Here is a 22,133-nt window from a genome sequence, read left to right as displayed (position 1 = left end):
AGAGAGAGAGAGAGAGAGAGAGAGAGAGAGAGAGAGAGAGAGAGAGATCTTAATATGACGGAGGTTTCAAGGCAGATCCGAGCATCAAACGCTGAAGATGGGAAAGTGCTGACCACCTGTACAGGGGATGGAGAAATGGCCCCTTCGTTTGGTACTTGAAGCCATCAACACAAACAGCGCCGAGTCCTCTCAGACGATGAAAACGAGACTCTTCAATGCAGCACTGGCCGTCACGTTCGGCAAGAAAACGCCTTAACACAAGCAAACAAACGATAAACTCTTCCGTGATCTGAACCAAATAAACACTGACAACCACAACTGGTCAGCGCTCAAATGGTCGGTTATTGGATAAAACAACACCGTTACAAATCGAACCAAATGAGTGGCAGCTTCTACAACATTAACCGCTTCGTAGGTATGACATACAGAAGTTTATCGATCTTAATATTATAGTTACTAAATTACAAGTTCTTAAATATGGTCCAACAAAAGGGCATAAAAATGCACCTAAACCTAGACAGAAAGATCGTCAGTAGCGCACTGAGCTAAACAAAAAACAATGCACCATTCAACTGCATCTTGCATGGTTCCCTGCGCCTCCTCTATACTAAGGCCCTTTACTTGTTTTACTACATGTGTCCGACCTTTCGCAGTTTTGTAGCTCTCTGAATTTTGGACTTTATATTATCTTATCACAATATATTCTTTCCTCATGAACGAACCATGTCAAAAGACTGATCCTAAGCCAAGCTATTTACTTCTACGTATGCCAGCGTTTCTCACCGTACTTATTCTTATGACGCATAAACTACGAAAAAAGGTCACCTCAACAGCTTCCCCATTTTGCTTTTCATTCGCATTTGGCATCATACTTTAATTGCTTAAAGAGTAGTTGGAAAAAAATCTATCCTTTTATATTCTCTAACCTTGGATTCAACAGATTATTCAAGTCTTCTCAATCTTTTCCGTATACCATGCTACCTTTTCCCATCCACTAAGTCTGTGGCTCACTTCTTCTCTCATCCTACCTTCATCCATTATACTTACACATAAAAACTTACATAAATCAAGTAAGTTCATTCCCTACCATCCAAAATAAAATTGCTTCTTCCTACCTGTTTCCAGTTACCCTTTTAACCTAACTCTTGCTCATATTTTATCTTAACTTTCTCGTCTTGAAAACACTTTCAACTCTTACTAGTTTTAATATCTCTTCGCTTTCCCCAATGACCAGTTTCATCTACAAACACCAACCATTCCATACAACATTCAAGGCTCATTTTCTTATCCCACAACTTTGCTCCTCTGTCTACTGCCCACTCTCCGACTTATCACAGCACTCCATCCGTAAATTTACCGAACAGCAAAGAAGGCATAACACACCTTTCTCCAACACTAGCTTTTACAGTACACCAAAGTAGTTACCCTCCCGCCTAAATACTCGGAACATATGCTTCACTTCCAATGTAATAACTTTGAGTACTCAGATTAATTTATCTCCTATACATATGATGCATCCCTTTTTTAGGGCACGTATGTCATGTCACATACGGATATTTCCCTTTCCTTTCAAACTATCAAACTATTTCATAATACAAATATGAAAGACTCCCTCTTCCTTGTCTAAACCCACACTATTCTTCACCTATCAGTTCTCCTGTCATCTGTTCTACTTCTCAATGAAAATTATACCGGTATGAACCTTCCCTGGTGTGTGTGTGTGTGTCTGTATATACATACATACATATATATACTGTATACATACACACATATAGATATGAGCTACAAGTTATATTTGCGTACTTTGCAAGCGGCAATGACCTAACAACACTGCACATGACCCACTTTACTGTACAGTAAAATTCTTCAAACATGCCATCACTAACCCAAATTATGAAACTATCTCCCGAAAGTGTACAAGCTCATATCACTAATATCTCACCTTCGCAAGTGCTTTGAGAGCTGCAGTGCCTCAGCTGATTAATCGGCGCTAAAAATCGGAGTCCTAGAACCTGGCAACAAAATCAAAACTTTCTAACTTGACTTTGCTCAAACTTTGAATATAGTTGCTCACTTCATACTAAGCATCAAAGAAAAGCACATTAAGTGGACCAGTAAGAGCAAACTGGATGCTTCAAGCGTCTGCTATTGCATCATTATCCAATCATATCAGGAGTTCTACAAGGAAGATATTTCGGTCCTGTTCATCATCATCACGGTAAGAGATACTGGCAGCATCCTACATAGCAAATTTATATCTTTATTCACTGGCGGTTCTCCCCTTTGAGCAATATTAGACTTGAGGAAACTGCAAAGCTTCAAAGTGAGCTACACCCTACTGATTACCCCTAGGCACAGAGCAGTAAAGTAACCTTAAATGGGGACTAATTTGAACACACTGGTATGGAACCACAAAATCTGGCCCACTACCTTGGCCGAGAGAGAAACGTCATTAAATTCACATTAGCAGCATTAGAACGAACTGTTGTAAACAGTTGGCAATACACTATGGATGGCATTCCCTAGACCAACTATGGACTATTGCTGTTCAATAAGCGCCAGTACACCAACTACCTACAGGCATCTGGAACGTCATGGAATAATAAAAGTTGAAAAGCTTTATGACCTTTCCTAATCACGCTAGCTATAGTAATATACGAAAGTGAGTAACTTCTAGCATAAGCACAAATGCTCTACAATTTCACATTTCTGAAAAACATAGGAAGGCTTGGTCGAAATTTACTGACAGACCTATGAAAACCAGACACCTTTCCAATTCAACTACTACACTCGCAGAACCAGTGTCAGATGCTCTCTACTCCACTCTACGTTATACAATAACCTACAAGAGGTTACTCGTGCCGTGTCATTTGCAACAACCACCGTTATTATGGGGAACTTCCACAATCGTTACATTGTAGCCACCACTAATCGACCAGTGCATTAATAAAAAAAAAAAAATAAATAAAATTCATAACCCAAGATATGATACCTCTTGACATTTCAAAGACGCTGATCAATTCTAACTTGATCGAGAACCTTGTATTCTAATCAACGACCTAACATCATTTCTTTAAATAAGTATTATTACTATCAGGATCCACATAGAGGGGGGCATTAATATGATACCCCATTCCTGGAGGGGAGGAATCAATCTACAAGTAATCTCTTTCAATCACATCTGCAAAGGCAAAAGCACTGTATTCCCTACTGCTTCTTTTCCCGTATTTAGGACACTAGTATTTCATTCAAGTAAAGGAACTCGCGAAACCCGGCCCCCTTCAACGTAGCCTGCGTGAAATTCTCTCTAAAACTAGATGCCACAGCCGGTCGGCCAGACTTGGGAAACGTGAAGCGACCCAGCCATTAAACACGTCATTATCGATTTTTTTCTTTATTGTTGTATACCTCGTGATTTTATCTAATGAATTTATTAATTATGCAAGGCTACCTGCATAATTAGAGTGTGGCTATGGATTGAAAACTTTATAAACTTTTAAACTATTAAAAAAAATTTTTTTTACACTAATTTATTAGCATTAAAACCTACTCCATTTACGCGCTGTTTCGTTCAACTTTATCGATCCACTAAAGAAATCAGCATTTAATTCACCTGGCAAAGCCTAGTACTACTATAAAGAAAAACTTGAAATTTTTTATTCATAAAATATGCACTCATTAAAACCTGCCACTGACAAAATGTTAAATTTTGTGCTAAAAATGAAAACAAATGGAATGAACATTGGTACAACCTTCCACCAACCGACTCCTCCAAACTGCAAGGCAGTGAATTAACCTGGAATACTTTGATACATGCCATACAGAGTATATAATTAATATATGTGAATCCATCTCAACGGTCAATAAATGTCCTCACCGCCCCTCCATGACGAATACGAAAAAAGAATGAAAAATATGAAAGCTATGAAAACCAGGCTCCTACATTCCACGGATATCATGTTTCTCTTATCCTAGACAACAGGTTCTTGATAATGACGACAGGTAGAAACGAGAACAAGGAAACCGTTGCCAACACCCTTCCCCCGTAGGAGTCTTCCACACACCCTCCTCAACACCCGCTCCCTTCAAACGCCTCCTCCCCTTCCATCCAAGCCAGATCAACAGCAATCACCTCCCCCTCCCCAATCCTCGCCAGATCACGCCCTTCCCTTAAACACTTTCCCCTTCTATCCTGCTAAAGTTTCCTTCGGCCATTTGATGACGTCTATCCAGCAGGACTGTTTGAAATACTGGGATAAATGAGGGACCCTTTACACTTAAGTTGTCCCAAGAAAATCTCATAATAATGAAGGCATGACTCATGACTCTTCACTGTTTAAGCTTTATTTTAATATGTTATATACAACAGCACGAATGAAATTCTGAGCTCGCGTTATGCACTCGCAGACGTAGACGATGTTGCACTTTCAAATGGCATAAATAAGAGAGTGAAATCACCATTGCGTCAACAATTAATTCAGTCTAGTATTCACACCGCAAGTTAGGTATCTCAATTAACTGAACCTAAATATCCGTTCAGCATTACAAACTCAGCAAGAGCTGATTTATGTGCATCTCAGAATTTAACGAAACAGAAAAATGAACGGTACTCGGAAAATATCATATTACATGAGCGTTCTCTTTACACGCGTACTGTGGCAGCTCATACTGGTAACGTGCGGTAAAAGATTTTGTCGTCTAACTTTTCATTCCACAAAACCTAAATGTGCTAACCTTCACTATTCAACATTTACGCATAGCTCAAAAATCTGTTTAATGACGGGTTATTTGGGGCATAATTACTGAAAGTATAACAGTGCCCACACTCTCAAAGTTACACACCCGGACAAATATAATATGTGTGTGTGTGTGTGTGTGTGTGTGTGTAAATATACAGTATTTTTACTCAAATTACGATATTGGATTTACCTGTAAACCTATAATTGGAACCATTTAAAGCATCATACTCTAGTGTGCAATTCATAATACGGCAATGTCCCAAAAAATTGGTCTGGATTGCTTATCTCCCCAAAACAAGTTCCGTGACTCTCCTAAACATGAAAACCGCTGATATATTCTATTCATGACATAATGATCAGCACCCAGACAAAATAGAGACTCGTCAACAGCAAAACCAGGGGCGAAGTTCTGCACTGAAAGAACGCGTACACAACCCGGATCTTGCAACCACAAAATGATTGCACACACTGAAAGGCGCATCAGAAGAAGCGACGATCTCCTGATGCGAATTTCGCTCGCAAATTCGAGAAAATTGGCTCGGCAATTGACTAATATCGCTGGCATTTGCAATAACACGACAATAATCCCTGCAAGTGTCGTGTTATAAGAAGAAGATGGGATCACATGCCCCAACTTACGAGGCATTCACATGCCCCAGATGCGAGGAGAGCACGCGGACTCTAGCCCAAAACTCACAGCTGAACATTATCTATCGATTGCACGTTTCTAAGAGGAATTGAAGTGGTAATCTTATTAAAATTGTATTATATGCCAGTACGCACGCACACAGACATACACACAATATATATATATATATATATATATATATATATATATATATATATATATATATATATATATATATATATATATATATATATATATATATATATATATATATATATATATATATATATATATATATATATACACACACACACACGAGTGTGTGTGTATATGTTTTACAACAAAATTTCACAGAATCAACTTTATTATGGATAAAACCTATTCTTTACAATGAGAAATATAAAACGTGCATCATTGATAATACGATTTAATATAAACAATACTTTGACTGTTCAACTATTGCCGTTACAGACACCAATTTCCAATTGTTATTCTCATTAAACAGCAGCAACTGAAGCTATTACGTCAATCATGAACATTTTTATTGAGGAGGATAGAAGTGGTAGGGCCTAATATAAGCGTCAGAGAGAGAGAAAGCGATCAACTGACAAAAGCTTCGTAGGGCGCCGTCGCAGTAGACCACCAATTCAACAACGCGGACAAGTCCAAGGCAAGTTCAACTAAAAACAAAACGACCTTGGAAAAAGAACAACAATCGGGTCTCGTTCCGTCCTGACCGCCGCCGGTGAAGCACATCGGATTTAAAGGTAAAGTCGTAAGACCCAGGTGAAGCGGCACACGCGTCATCTAATTACGTAGGTGGACTTCAAACTCTGGATCTTTTTTGCAAAAATATACAGTAATGCTATACAAGACTAACATGCTATGTTAAATAAGTGAAGATATTTAGCCAATTACTTTGAATTTTTCGTAAAGTTTTCGGTCAGGTACCTCATTCTGAAGATGATATAGTGGCAAACAAAGTGCATAGGTTAATCATCAAAATGCTCCTTCTTTTGCTTTGGGGAATGTAAATAAAGTATTGTTACGTGATATGTGAGCCTAGTTTGGTCAAAAGGCCGCTCACATAAAAGGTGAATACTAAGAAGGCAGCTATACAGAATAAACAATATACGTCATGTTTTAAGATTCGCATAAGAAAATGCCTACACAAGAAGAAATAACAGGACCCCTTTTCACTCGCAATTATTCAACAAATAGGGTTATATAGCCTGACTATCTTAACAATCCATTAGTAACTGATGTCCACATTCACAACTACATTTGAAACATGAGAATCTAATTCCTTGTAGAATACAGAAATTACGAACTCTCTTACAGGTAATTCTTATTTAAGCGTATGCACACCCATGTATGTAATTACGCTCGAAATCACCGGAGCACCTGATTAATATAATCATGCAATATACCGCTGGAAGAATCTCGTTCTAGGTGTTTCCAGAATTCTTCAGGGTTTAGAGTGGTAGACATTTACATTATTCATGCTAGGGCGACGTTTCAAACAAACATAATTACAAAATGTTGTCACCTGTCTATAGAAGAAGAAGAAGAAGAAGAAGAAGAAGAAGAAGAAGAAGAAGAAGAAGAAGAAGAAGAAGAAGAAGAAGAAGGAGGAGGAGGAGGAGGAGGAGGAGGTTGGGGGAGACCGTAGAGTCACCACCTCATTTGGGACACGGGTCAGTGCTCCATAAGGATTACGCTTTTGCTGTTAGGCCCAGTTGAACTGTCTTCCTTGTAGTTTATACATATTACATATTTCTCTTGAAATACATGGCTTGAGTTTATACATCCATTGGTTGATATTCATATTGTTATAAAAGTTTCTTGTAACCATTTTTATTTTTTTGCACGGTTGTTTTCTCTAAAACGAATAAAAACTGCGCTTACTTTTCTGGCTGTTCTACTCTGCTTTCCAGATTTACCAATTACTTTGTCATATGACTTCCGAGGGGTTTTGACAGGTAATTACTTTGTCATATGACTTCCGAGGGGTTTTGACAGACACATCATTTAGTGCTGCCAGAAGAATCACTAAATGGCAGTACGAGCACATTTTTGTATTTTGTTATTATGGTAGTAAAGCCCTTTTCGGCAGTTCTTCATGCAATATCTAACAGAATCAGGATATTTTAATTTCTTGCCTGTATTTCTAATCACAACTTACTTCCTTGTCAGGGCTACATATACGTAATGCTTTTGCAAAACATGGATGTGAAAGCTGACTAACTTACTGCTTTGACCAGAACAAAATTGTATGTTCGTTTTCAGTGTCACCATTTCTAGTTGTTCATAAAACAGACACATATAGCAATATACTGTATATATATATATATATATATATATATATATATATATATATATATATATATATATATATATATATATATATATATATATATATATATATATATATATATATATATATATATATATATATACACACACACACACACACACATACACAGACACGCTGTATATATGCTGTACCAGTACAAAAGCTTGGGGGAAACTATCTGCAAAGTAATATTTTCAGAATATTGCCACACATTAAGAAAAAAATTCTTAAAAATATAAAAGCAATGAATATCAACTGCTATAATCCAGTTACTAAAAAACAACACTTAAAACCAATTAAAAACTGTCGCGAATGACTGTGCTACCAACGATTCCATTAAAGGGAGCTTTTTGTCACTATATTCCTAAAATGGTAATTTGTCCTTCCTTTGCTTGATAATGTTCTCCGGTATGGATTTGCTTCTGCCACAGACTTACCTCTTTTGGACAGAGTGGCTCGTGGTGGTAGGTTTCTGTTTCCTAATCGTATCAGTTATGACTTGAACCATCAACGGATGGTCTCTTGTTTGTCACTTTTTCATAAGTTGTATATTTTAACAGGTCTTTCACATTCTCAATTGATCCCTGATCCCCTTTATCTGCCGAGAAAACCAGATATGTTGAACGGCAGCACCAATATGCAGTAAATGTGCCTCGCTCTAGCACTCAGTTCCCGAGGTCCTTTATTCCTCACACCGTTGGACTGTGGAATAGCCTCCCTGAGGACGTCGTGCAACTGGAACTTCAAAAGTTCAAGCGAGGAAACAATGCATTACTACTCTAATACTTTTCTCCTTGCATTTTAATACATTTTTATCTGTTCAATAATTCATTTTTTTTTTTTAATAAGCAAGATATCTTCTTTCTGTGTTTCCCTATACCTTCTCTTTCTTCTTCCTAATAAACACCATATTCTTCACAAGCTTGGGCTTGTTCATAAGAATAGGGTTCATCGTCTGAATGATAATAATAATAATAATAATAATAATAATAAAAGAGAGAGAGAGAGAGAGAGAGAGAGAGAGAGAGAGAGAGAGAGAGAGAGAGAGAGAGAGAGAGAGAGAGAGAGATCCATTTACGGCTAGGAGGCCCCGTAAAACCGCAAGGTGAATATTTCATGCCTACATTCAGAGATCACTTCTACAAACAAGACCAAAGCAACCAGTAAAACGCCAATGGGAATTTCTCTCTCTCTCTCTCTCTCTCTTTGTTACTATTATTAATATTATTTAATTCCACAAAAGAACTACTAAAATATTCTAATCGCATAGATAATTACAGGAGCCACTCCAGTAATGACGCCAACTATCACCCCCGAAACCTCAATTAACAGGAACAACAATAGCAATAAATGCAACCATTTATATCTCCGCAGTGCAGAACTGCAGAAGCGTTCGCATCACGCAATAAATCTCAAGAACATGAGCTCCGTAGATGCCCTAAAAAGGTGGGGGGGGGGGTCCGAAGATGCTGACGATAACGAAAATGGTGACAAGACATCGCAAATAAGCAATTAAATAATTAATACGCCAAGTTCATGTACGATTCCCCTAGAATGCTTAAAATTTCAGAAATATGTGTCAAGCACAGCACAGTATACTGTAGATAAACTTGGGTTTATTACATAATTAGCTACAGAGTCGTTTTTTAGCACAGAGCTTCTAACATAATAGTACCTTAATATTCAAAGTGGATAATTTTTTTATGGGGGGGGTGTAAACACTGCCTTCTGCACTAAGTACCATTCACACTTCACTTGCCTACTAAATTTCAATTGCTGATAACATGGAAAAACTCACTTACAGGCCAAAATAGTACCGTAACTTAAAACTTCCGCTTGAGAAAATACTGAAATCAACACTTTTTTGCAATAAGTAGCCTATATCTCGTCCCTAGCACAAAACAGTGCCACAGGACTGCACTTGACAAGGAGGGAAGCTTGCGTCAACACTAATGCGTGGTTATTATCATCTATAGTGTGCACACCACTAAATGGAACATATACTTACATTGAACAGGTCAAAAAAGACCATTACATTTGCTAAGTAGGCGAGTTTGTTAAAGAATATCTAATACAAGAACAGAGCAAAACTAGATTAAAATGTTAAAGAAAACAAATCAATAGCAATAAACAAAGAGTACTTGAGGAATAACTAAAGGAATGAAGAGTACTTGAGGAACAACTAAAAGAAGTGAAGACATGAGTATGACGATTTCGAGGAGGAGGAGGAGGAGGAGGAGTATGCGCTGTCTTAGGGCTTGCAGACATCGAAACCCAAGCCACCGCCTAAAAGGGATGATCCACAGGTTGTGAAAACTGACCTATATGACGCAATCGCATTCCATGTGAATAAGAATACACGCGCTCCATAACACGAGTAGCACTGGTAGACCCCTACAAGCACGGGCAATAATGGTAGCTTGCTATCTTTTTACTATTGAAGTAAATCTTATCGAATATGGCCAAGCAAGACAATGGTCTAGATCACGGTTACTTGTATACTTTTTCTGCTTGGAAAAGAGACTACGGCTTCCAGCAGTGATCGCATGATGCGACTTGCATCCTCAAAGACGAACAATAATCCAGCAATAGTAGACCTAGAGATTTAAAGCACGTTGCGGACATTATCTGACTTTCTGGCTGCTTTGCATGTTTTAAGTGGTGTGAAAATGTTGGCTTGGAATCGAGGTCTCGGTTTCAGTCAAGTCTTACACTTGGGAAAGCGAAATAATTGCGAGATGTATATCATAATCTGTAAACCATACTTTCTTATTTTCTGTAACTCGCGCAAACGGTGGCAAAAGGTTTGCCTAATAAACTGCCCTTGTGGCCATGTGAATTTCATGAACTACATCCGATAAACATGCATAATATAGGGTTCACGATGGGTCACACACACACACACACACACACACCTGCTACAACAACATACATGGCAAGACAATCATTATCTAAAGTGAAGACGACTTGAATCAAAATGTGATACCTATATATAAAAAAAAAAAAACAGACAGATATTTCGGTAACAACAACTCACATTATCAGAATTTTTTGAAACACGAATGACAAGTAAAACTCAAAAACCAAAATATCCTTATTATAAATAAGTGATTACTGCAGCAACTATTGCTACTTCTGTTAAGGCAGTGACACATCATGTAACATTTTACATTTGCGTTAGTGTTAATGCAAAAGCATCAATTTATAGCGAAAAACAATAACTTAATAAATAAAGATTAACATCGCCCCCGCCATAAAACGAATACATTTTTCATCTGTTCCAGTCCACAGAAGTCATGAAAATTCACAACAGAACCAATAACTAAACACACACTACTACTAGTACTACAAAAAACACTACAGCAATCATAATGACGATGATAGCAGAAGACAAGAACCAACATAAAACAAATATATGCGCACTTAATTAGAATAAATAAACTAAAGGATAAACGCAATTTACTTGACCAAACACACAAGCGATATTTTCAATGAAGCCAATCAGCATCTGAGAAACCACTGCGTGACCTCTGACCCCAAGGGCACATAATACTAATTATATAAATTAAATTGCTAGACAAGTGGTCATTGTCTGCAATTCTTCCACTTCATTCAAATCCCAGGAGAGATAACTGCCAATCTCTCTCTCTCTCTCTCTCTCTCTCTCTCTCTCTCTCTCTCTCTCTCTCTCTCTCTCTCTCTCTCTCTCTCTCGTATTTGTTTGATTATGAAGAATAAAATATTTCTCATCCAAGGCATTTGGAAAAGCAAAATACTTTCCATTCGTTCAAAACAGTTATCAGAAATGCTTCCTATCCCTAACATTTGAATCATCTAAACATTTCTGATCCCGAATACTTGATTACTATAATGAATGAAATCAAGAAAATGATAGAGAGAAAGACTGATAGAGAGGAGGAAAGGGGAGGGGGGAGGAGGAGCATTGTGCAGATAAAAAAGCGAATCCGGGACGCTTTTGTATCCTGTCTGAGATTACTAGTGTTGTAGTCTTCTTATCTTTCTCCTCCTCTACGAGAGAGAGAGAGAGAGAGAGAGAGAGAGAGAGAGAGAGAGAGAGAGAGAGAGAGAGAGAGAGAGAGTTCGCCCTCAGTGACACACCACACACAAAACTGAAATCATAGAAAATAATGAATTAATACAAATGAAGCAAATTCGAACAAATACCAGTCAGTCAGAATTCGTTCCAAGGTTGACAAGACTCGAGAAGCAAGCCGCTGCCACCCAACTGAATACCTCTGTCTTGGCAACGAAGAGGAGGAATAAAAATGAAATAATTACGGAGCTCATTTGAAGAAACCTCCAGGAATAAAAGAAACCTCTCACCCGACACTCGCCTTCTCAAAACCCTCTGGGCCGCAGCCGCCGGACCCATCTTCTGGGAACTGTGAAAACACCACCACTAGAAATGGGGGCACGGCATAAACACACGATCATAGGAGAATTATCTAAATGAGAAAAAGAAACGCCGCTGAAACACCAGAAACACAAACGACGATTACAACGAGAAAAACCAGGGCAAATGCCATGTAAAACGAGAAACTTACAAAAGTACAAAACAGGAGGAAAACACAATGACTGCACCACAGACGATACAGCCAACGGCTGCACAAAACGCAAAATAAAAAGACACAAGATTATGAAACGCAGTTACAAATAACGGTTATTTACCAAGGACAGACAAATATATGAGGGCAAGAGAGAAACCATGAAAAACGGAAACTATGACACAAAGGAAACATACAGAATTTTAAAAAAAGCAAAGTAATTAATATATATTGAACAAATACACTGCACACATTAAAAATGAACACGTCATCTACAACAACAAATAAGAGACGTCCACGGAAAAAAAACGAGAAAAAGAGGGAGGGAGTATCCTTTAGTTAATTCTGCTTCGCTTTTATTTAGCTCATGATCAAATGGTCCTACACTTCTTATCGTCTCGCCATCTGAAATCTTCACCGCATTCCACTGAGAGAGAGAGAGAGAGAGAGAGAGAGAGAGAGAGAGAGAGAGAGAGAGAGAGGGGACGGGAAAGTCTTTCAAAGAGTGTCTGACAGTTTAAGAGCTAAATTTTTTAACTTTCTCATTACCACCATAACTAAAGTAACTTCCAATCTGTGGTAACCGCCATCTGACTTTAAAATATTTACGTCTTCTCTTTCACTAAACTGAAGATTCAGATTATCTCGATTTAGCTGAAATGCATTAGGCAAAAGATGTTAACTTTAATAAATCTGAGATTTGCGCTACTTGGCAGTGCATGAAAATGACGGGGGCTAGTATTTCATCGTAGAGCAGCAGTAAGCAGTTAGAGCAGTCTCTCCTATAGCATCTACGCTCGCCCTTCTCGGGGCACCCGGGCCAAACAACGCCCCGAAGCTAGAGAAAGTTCATCTCGTAACCACCCATCTCCCGTTTCATGATCCAGTTGACATAAGTGATCATCTGTTGCACATGATTCACAATTTCTGGCTTCATGTCAATTTGTGTCAATGACGAATATCTGAATAAGAAAATTTAATGAAAAATTAGTTAAAATAGAAAACACATACATACATACATACATACATACACACACACACACACACACATATATATATATATATGTGTGTGTGTGTGTGTGTGTGTGTGTGTGTGTGTTATATACACAGAATGGTCTCGTAGGCGAATGAAATAAAAAATGCTATCGGGAAAACTTCATTAAAAGTCCAAAGTCTTGGTAAAACAAATTATCAGACTACTTTCCATATGTATTAAAAATTTTCATTTTTTTCTGAAACTTAATATGTGTAAAATGAACAAAATAAGAGGAAAACTAAAGAATACGACAAGTGTGTGTGTTATACTCACCAAATTAGGGAAAAATATACGAAGAAATACTTATGTTGAACTGAAGAATAATCAATAGGAATTAAAAAGACTAATCGATACGAATGCTAACACTGATCAAACATTGCTTAGTTTTATTTACCTGCCGCAACCACATAAGAGGTCAGTGTTGCTCATAACACTTGAATCATCTCACATACTGAACTCTCTCTCTCTCTCTCTCTCTCTCTCTCTCATCCTCATTCGCCAGCTGTGTTGTAATGCTATCCAGCCAGCTGTGCGTTTAGGCAACGGCTATTTGACAAGTAGTGTTTAGACAGACACAGGCACACACACGTACAAACAAATAAGTGCACAAACACCAACATTACATATCCCTGCAGCATAATAACCATCTAGACTGAATTGCTCAATAAAATCTGGATACAGCGTTTACACTGTCGTGCAAGGTAACCCTTTACTCAAAACTCAAGGCGACTTCGTCAAGAAAGCAACAACATTAAAATATCTTCTTGAAGTAAATTCAGGCATCATCTCATGAGATCATTAACATAATAATAATAATAATAATAATAATAATAATAATAATAATAATAATAATAATAATAGTCTGAGCACTGAACTCTCATCTTACATCAAGGCCAAAAAATGAGAAAATAATAATAATAATAATGCTGTCATCTACATATTTTTGCAAAGTAAAATGTTTACCGCAAGACTGTGGTCATGCATAAAATATTAATAAAGGCAAAAAAATAGTAATATAACAGCAGTGCTGATGCTAACATCATTAATAATAGCAACAGAATAGTAACAGCAGTACCGATACTAACAACACTAATAATAGCATCACAGCAGTAACAGCAGTGCCGATACTAACAACATTAATAATAGCAAAACAACAATAACAGCAGTACTGATACTAACAAGAGCGCCAGTCACATTTTAATAAGAGCAAGAACAATAGTAAAGTGAGTCTGCTTTCAAGCACAGCTAGACACATGCTTGGATGAGCGCGTCCAAAAGCTCACATGTCCCCTTGGCGTCGCTCGCTAGTGTCTTCAGTCTACTCAAGCCCCCGTGACACTCCAACTTATGTCACTTGCATAACAACACTTGCCTCCAAAGCCCTGCTAAGACTCACTCGCCAACACTTGTTGAATGAGAAAGCAGATGCATACGGGATACTGGCACAATTTCTCTAAAAGAAAGACTATGGCAAAAACGTTAGCCGTATCTGTCACCGTGCCTACTGTATATGAACGAGAATAACTCAGACAGTGGTTGCAAATGCAAACCAAATGCTAGTGCCACTTTTTCAAGGAAAACGTAACCACAAAGCCCAGCCTTAATCCTTCAAGTATCACTAAAACTACATGAACACTAAGATACATTCTCATTAAAGCAAGTCATAAACAGGTTATAATGAACCCTTGTTATACACAACGTGCACTCTGCTTGAAAAAGTCACATATCCAATCACCTTCCACATAACAGAATTTTATTGAATAAACATCCCAATAAAAGTGTCAGCAAAATTTATGACAATGGTGATCGTGGAACAAATACACATGCACACAACCTTTCAAGGTCCAATTAAGCCCACGTCCGTCGCAAGATGCATACAAATTTCGAAATTATAAATCCGTCTCAAAACGAAATCTTTTCAGGGCGGAGGGAAAAATGCAAACTTGACATGGAATGCTAATGCCTTTGGCGGCCCTCAAGGGCAAATTGGAACGCCCAACTACTTTTTTCTTCCGTTGTCCCTTATTCTAATTCCTCCCCTTCTATTACTTTTGGAGTATTGGGGCTCGTCATACATATGGACAACTGTTTCTAAGCTACTGCACTCGTATATTTAAATTCTTTACGCGTTATTGGATTCAGCGTAAATATAAAAAGGATAAGTAAAAAAATGCGCCGAAGTTTCTTCGGCGCAATCGAATTTTCTGTACAACATATGCTGTATGAAACTCTCAGCCACGGCCCGTGAAACTCTCAGCAGCGGCCCAATGAGACTTTCAGCCACAGCCCGGTGGTGGCCTGTGTTGTTGGCACCTATAGCGGTGCCAGACGCAAGCACTTTAACCTAAAAAAAAAAAAAAAAAAAAAAAAACTGAGGCTAGAGGGCTGCAATTTGATATGTTTGATGACTGGAGGGTGGATCATCAATATACCAATTGGCAGTCCTCTAGCCTCAGCAGTTTTTAAGATCTGAGGGCGGACAGAAAAAGTGCGGACGGACAGACAAATAGCCATCTCAATAGTTTTCTTTTACAGAAGTCTAAAAAAACAATCGTGCCATGTCTTACTTCAAAATGTTATGCAAAACGAAAGTTCCTGAGCTCAGAGCCATAGAACATCAAAACAGCGGTGGGGTGAGAATAAACTGGCTGCGACTTGCAAAAATCGGACAAAACGACGGGCCGAGACAGTTCTTGATTCAAGTATTGCACGGCACGAATAAAAGAAATAAAAGAAAACCATAAGTCCGGATAAACAAGCCCCGCCCAAATAATGGACTTGAATACTCGACTGCCAAGCCCAGCAACAAGAGGAAAAGCAGGCTGGCAGGCCCAGATTTATTGTCTGATACTCTTGAACAGGTCACTTACTAATCTCACACTTAAAACTTTTAACGTACATTAAATTTAGTCTTATGCCAGAGAAAGTTTTTTTTTTTTACACAAAAAGTAGCATTTTCTACTTCACAACTAGGAACGGTTAAAAACATTCCGCTGAAGGTTCAGGAACCAATACATTTCGCCCTTTACAACAAAGTTCAAAGGCATCACAAAGAGAGATTTCCCTAGCCTACAAATCTAGGGCTATTCAATTTATGAAAGTGAACGTAAAAAGAAGGAATAAAGACTGGCTATGGCCGAAAACCTCTAAGGCCTCTTCAGCCACAAAGAAGCAAACCGTAAATAACCTAAGCAATCTGCCATGTCAGGCTGTGGTGAAATTAAAACTCCTACGTATACGTTTAGATTCAAAGTTATCAATAAGGAAATGCCGTTATTAGAGAGCCTGAAAATCTTCGCTTGCACTCAACAAATATCCAGAGCACCAAAGTAAACCAAATTCAACAATATGTCATTCAAATTGAGACCTAGCGATGTAGTCCCGAAACTTCATGTGTCAGCATTTTTATTTAAAAAATACATTTATATTTGCGTGGTAAATAAAGGACTAAACTCTGAAATTTGCTTTGTTTTATAATAGCCGTGATAAATAAGTGTAATTTCCTCCACACCATTCAAGGATATTATACAAGGCCCTGCTACACACTTTTTAAATTTCTAATACTTTTAATACAAAGATTTCATATCCCACTTTTGAAAAGTGATGCTTGTTTTTCTTCTTGATAAGGCATCCAGTGACCTCTCCAAAAGTTATCTGTATGTAAGGAATTTAGTGTGACACCAACTTCACTTACATGGCCAAATAAGTCATGAGAAATCGAAATAGAAAAATGTTAACACTGAAGCAAAAACTTAAAAACAAAATCTTGGACGTTCAGAATACAACAGCTTCATAAAGTAATTTACATTTCTTTCCCGACACACACACACACACACACACACACACACACACACACACACACACACAGACTTCAATTTGACATATATGAAATAAAAAACTTCAAGCCCTTCAACGCCACTCATGTCGGCAATTTACCATTGTTCACTGCCACTGACAAAAGCAGTACAAAAATAAATATATACTTGTAAAATAATGGATTCTAAAACGAAAACCCCTTTCTTAAGTAAATTCAACCATAAAAAATAAAAAAAAAATAAATAAATGGTCGACCACGATTCTTTGGAAAAGGTACATTTCGTTTACAAAATGCTCTTAATATTTAGATAAAAGAAAATGTACAACTATAACAAAACTGTATGAGTATTACTGTGCTACTACTATACTAATAAAATTACTTTCTTTACTGTTAATTAAATTCCAACTTCGTAAGTACAACAGTAGCATCAATAATCATCATAACATATATTGCCTTCCGAAATCATTAAGTTATTGACTAACTGGAATTACCCTGACTCATGCGCAACAGAATCCAATTCTAGGTAATTAAAACAATCAATTTTGATTGGGTAAGATTATATTTTGATTTCTTCTCTTGCATGTGAGTGCGTTAGTTGAAACTGTGACCGAGGACTCGCCTCTACAAAAGAGGTGCTAATTTTGAACTTTCGTTCGCCAATCATGATTCTATTGTGTTGCCAATTCCGCAATTTCTCTATCAAAATATGCACTGTACCGGAAAGCTTTAAGGTCTGAGTCAGAACACAAACTGTAAGAACGATAACTCACATTTGACCGAGAAGTTAAAACACCCCCGTAAACAATGACAACAATAATGTAGCAGTTACATTTTTCAGATGAGTACAGAACAAAATCACCTCCACGCAACTATCCGCGAACCCAGAAGATGCCGCATGCCCAATTTTCTTATAACCTGAACAACCGCATAGTCCACACCCCGGCCTCCTATTACACAAGATGCGTATGGCTCAGCTCCATATGAAAACAATGGGTCACGAAAAAAATCATTCCTCTAAAAATCACCTAACATTATCATAACGCATATATATATATATATATATATATATATATATATATATATATATATATATATATATATATATATATATATATATATATATATATATATATATATATATATATATAGATAGATAGATAGATATATAGATATATATATGTATGTATTGTATTTATATATATAAATTAGTGTATCAAATAAGGTATTAAGGGAAGTGAACCTTCACTTTTCAACAGTGGAAATTTCCCAAGATCAGGGTAAACGGAATAGTCTTGTGCTCCATGAGAAATTCTAGATAAGCGTCGAAGAAAAAAATTCCAGCGCGAGAAAAAAAACCGCACTTCTTCAAACGTTTCTGAGCAAACATCCTGTGTCCTTTGTGTCCCATGATCATGGAAATGCCAGCATGGCAGAGATGTTTTATATTAAGATTATTCACATTAAGATAAATAAAAAGCTTATTAATTATGCAAGGTCTTCGATTTCACTATTGTGGATTTCAGACTCCCACGTTGTTAAGTGCAAGCTACTGCTATAAAGGTGTTTGCGTGAATCATTACTTCACAAGCCTCATAAAAACGAAACATGGCAAGGAGGCTCCTCTGCATAATTACTCACAGACGGTTCTATATAAAGCAGGAAACATTTCTAATACGATAAAGACATTATGTAATTATAATTCAGTTTCTGTTTATCATTTGAAACGCAGTTAAATAACAAAATAATTACTCTTTTTCTTTATATGAAATGACAAAAACACATCAAGATATGACACATCCTAATGAGCACTTTTTTTTTTACACTTCTCGTGATTTCAGGGGACAGGAACACAAGATATATGAAGTTATAAAGTAACAAATTCACTACAACCACGGTATAATAAATGACTAGTTACTTATTGCAGAATTAGGGTTTTAATTTCCACCAGTTCCACAAAAACATACGATCTCGTAAGGCCCAAGAGGAGCAACAGACAAAACGACACATGACAATATCCTATGTGATATTTCAGAATGTCTACAAAAGATAAGGACTTCACACACAATGCACACTTGCATGGGCACTATCGTTCCAAAAACGGGGAGCAAACAGGAACAAGATAAGGGCAATGACAAATCTTGTTACTTTCTCCAAAACACGTACGGTAGCTCGCTTCATAACGGACAAAACTTTCATCATAGAATACACAGGAAAACATTTTAATTGGTGTTCTAAAATTCCCTTACTTATTTACTTTCGTATAACGCATACGGATTGGTTTTTAAACAAAGAGGACGAGGAAGAGGAAGAGAGAGAGAGAGAGAGAGAGAGAGAGAGAGAGAGAGAGAGAGAGAGAGAGAGAGAGAGAGTCGTGCATACCACCAACTCAATATTCGACAAAATGCATAACTCCGAAATAAAAAAATAAAAAAGTAAGCGCACGCAGAAAGCATTAATAATAAGTTAAACACAATAGCCGCAGAAACGTAAATAAACTACAAACGAACATACGAAGGAAGTAAAAAGTACTTCATTCATAAATGTACAGAAGCAAGCACTGTTGGCACCAATAAGTTGAGGAGATGCCAATGACTAAGAGTTTTTTTTTTTTACTGAACCAAATGGGTCTCATTAATAAGTCTCAGATACAAAGTCGGTTTAAACCAGGTAAAACGTACGTATTAAAACAAGCGTATTCACAGCTGTTCACAATACAAATGTCATATAAACAAAGAATATGTCCCATAAGATTTCATATCTACTTAGCAATAATGACAGTATATACCATAAATGAGAAACATGTTTAAAAACAAAGAAAATGCTTTCCTGTGTAACACCACAAAAACTTAATGCTCTTATTATGACTACAATGAAGGAATCTCTAATATAAGTTTTTAGTGTGGCCTGAAAAGTACATTATTCTCCAATGTCTACCTTGCTGGTTTCACTTCATCGTTAAATCTAACAACGGTGTCTGCTACGTCCTCCTCGAAATTTCGACATAACACTTTCCCTGATTTATAAAAGGTACAACATTTGTCTGGGCTACGCTTTTCAAGATAAACAAACTGGGCACTGTGCAGCAGATACTGCAGCTTTGGGTTAGCACAGATACTTCACTTAAGACTCCTACTTGTTCTTTTCACACACCTAAAACAGAAGTCACGGTACAAAATTCTGGGGAATATGAAAGGAAACAGCTTGTTCGGTGGGGATGGGGAAGGGCCGGTTCGTGCCATTACTGGGGTTAGACGGGGTGGGGGGACCACTGGCATACAGTGTTGAGCACGATGTTGAAGAAGTGGAGGTGAGCCACACTAAAAAACTCCTTTGGGCAGCTACACAAAGCTCTCTCTCTCTCTCTCTCTCCACACACACACACACACACACACTAACACTAACACTAACATACAGTCCACTATAATAGTGACTTTAACATCGCCACTGGTCCACTTCACTCTCCTCTCTCTCCTTGTGCTCCACCTCGTAATATTTTTCTCAAAAAGCCTTTTAGCGCCGCATTGTAAACGATGGTGTTCCTAGAACAGACAAAAGTCGGTGCTTTTCGAAAGTCGTGTGGTAAAGAAACTCGACACCAATTAATCCTGCGACAGTCTGTGACACTTTTTTTCGTTTCCAAAACAACAAACTCGATTCACTGATTCTCTAGATAATTGTGATGATCTCTAATTATCATTGCAAATTATCATTGAAGGAACGTCAACGGTATGACGAGCCAATTCATGTGACAAGGACCAAAGATAAACACTGCGTAAGGGGCGTATACGCATCAAGAGCGACAGAAGGGACACGGCACAGGGGACAGGAGCCCTCCCCTACCAGATGGCCGTCCTTCTTCTGTCAAGCGACGGGAGGGGATAGATCGAGGGGTGCCAACAGTGGCCACAACGCACACTACCAAGGACGTGGTACTACTACTACTGACGGAGCCTGCCGCCGTCGGCCCGAGCCTGTCGTTGCTGCCGCTTCTGCTGTTGCCATCGCTAGCCAACCCCTGCCAGCTACCGACGTACGCACGCACAGGCACACACTCAGACGGGACAGGCACTGCAACCGAACCCATGACCCCGACTGCCCTCTTGCACCCGAAAAAGAGGCGGTAACCGACATGAGCTGTTGCACTTTCGAAAACCATTTAAATGAAAGAATCATTCATTCATCAGTCCCGACAGTCTCGTGATACATATGTCTGTGTGAGAGGAAAATGCAGAGAAACCCCCTCTAGGCAATTTTATTTAGAAAGCACACAATTAACGATCACACACCAATTCTAGATCATTTTTAATGATTGTCAACGATCTTGTAGGTAAGCTAAGAGGAGAAACACAAATGCAGTCCCAAGGGACAAATTAAAATACCCATCTTTATTTAGCACAGCATGAGAATTTAAATCAAATTTTATGGAGAGAGAGAGAGAGAGAGAGAGAGAGAGAGAGAGAGAGAGAGAGAGATATATAATAATACGGAAAGGAACAAGCAAAACCACAAACCTAATAAACGCAACCAAAACGATTCGCTCATTAGTACCCCAATCTCGAAGTCCGCCCCTTCGCATCACCAAGAACCCCATTCGTAATCTCTACGCCCAATTTCAATATCTGACCCCTAGGGTTGCCTCTAAGGGCACCTCTGACGTGCATGATCTGGAGTAAAGGAGGAGAGAAACACCGTTCGCAATGACTCGTCTCCTCTGCTATATAACAAACATTCCCGTTTGGGACAGCCAAGACATCTAGGGCACAAGGAGTAGGGAGCGGCCGTGGGCATTTCTTAATCTTCATGTCATTATCTGATGCCTTTATTCTTGTTAAAGGCACCCCTGACATGGATTATATACAGGAGGAAGAGGAGGAGGGGTGAGACAGCATTGCTGCAGCAGCAGCAGCAGCAGACGCGTCCACAGATATGATTTCTCGAGCAACCGCGGCTAAGAGATTCGGATTACAGCCCCCAACCGGTTCTCTTGCTCCT

The 22,133-nt window shown here is 38.2% G+C and overlaps 1 protein-coding gene across 10 annotated transcripts in view; it reads right to left on the bottom strand.

The window, feature by feature from the left end:
• Nucleotides 1-22,133, bottom strand: part of pnut (septin 7-like protein pnut) — a 483,231-nt gene that overhangs the window by 351,287 nt on the left and 109,811 nt on the right. For 2 of the 10 annotated variants that reach the window (XM_067107214.1, XM_067107210.1), the window contains exon 1: nt 21,061-21,126. The exons of 3 other annotated variants lie outside the window; for them this stretch is intronic. The gene's annotated coding sequence lies outside the window, so the exon portion shown is untranslated. Of the gene's footprint in view, nt 1-20,981; nt 21,169-22,133 lie in introns of those variants that run through there. 5 more of the 10 variants (XM_067107213.1, XM_067107212.1, XM_067107209.1 and 2 more) reach the window with 5 other exon arrangements.

The sequence above is a fragment of the Macrobrachium rosenbergii genome, chromosome 8 (genome assembly GCF_040412425.1).
Source record: "Macrobrachium rosenbergii isolate ZJJX-2024 chromosome 8, ASM4041242v1, whole genome shotgun sequence".
Classification (NCBI taxonomy): domain Eukaryota; kingdom Metazoa; phylum Arthropoda; class Malacostraca; order Decapoda; family Palaemonidae; genus Macrobrachium; species Macrobrachium rosenbergii.
The sequence above is the reverse complement of the archived record's forward strand: the minus strand, read 5'-3'. Positions and strand labels throughout refer to the sequence as shown.